Here is a 543-nt window from a genome sequence, read left to right as displayed (position 1 = left end):
CTCTCTCTCTCTCTCTCTCTCTCTCTCTCTGTCTGTCTGTCTGTCCGCCGGTCGCTTCCGCAAACCCAGCCCAGCACGGCTCGGCTCGGCACCGGCCTGTCTCTCTCTCTCCCTCCTGTCTGTCTCTGTCGGGATCGCTTCTGTCTCGCGGCCCTCCTGCCTGCGGTCCGGACCGGTCTGACCCGGGAAAACATGAAGGAGGGAAAAAGAAAGAAAGAGAAAAGAGAGAAGGAGAAAGGAAGCGGTACTCACAGTCATCCGCCGTCCGCTGCTCGCTCTCTCTCTCTCTCTCTCTCTCTCTCTCTCTCTCTCTCCCTCTCGGTGTCTCTCTCTCTGAGCCGCTCCCTCCTGCTGCTGCTCTCCGCCGTCAAGCTAGACGAGGCGAGCACCACGACTTCCCGTCACTACTTTCAAAATAAGAGCCTCGATGCTGAACGTTTGTTATATAGCGTTTTGTGAGTAAATGTAAAAAAAATAATAAAAGAATTGTCAGTAAAGGAGGAGTCAGTAGTGACTGACAATGCAGCGTTCAAAATAATTCAA

The 543-nt window shown here is 53.0% G+C and overlaps 1 protein-coding gene across 1 annotated transcript in view; it reads right to left on the bottom strand.

Moving 5' to 3' along the window:
* Positions 1–331, bottom strand: part of LOC139931217 (ras-related protein Rap-1b-like) — a 13,272-nt gene extending 12,941 nt beyond the window's left edge. The window contains exon 1 of the mRNA XM_078282192.1: positions 253–331. The gene's annotated coding sequence lies outside the window, so the exon portion shown is untranslated. The remainder of the gene's footprint in view (positions 1–252) is intronic.
* Positions 332–543: the final 212 nt, after the last annotated feature.

Source organism: Centroberyx gerrardi, chromosome 24 (assembly GCF_048128805.1).
Source record: "Centroberyx gerrardi isolate f3 chromosome 24, fCenGer3.hap1.cur.20231027, whole genome shotgun sequence".
Classification (NCBI taxonomy): Eukaryota; Metazoa; Chordata; class Actinopteri; order Beryciformes; family Berycidae; genus Centroberyx; species Centroberyx gerrardi.
Note: the sequence above shows the minus strand (reverse complement) of the source record. Positions and strands in the feature narration are given on the sequence as shown.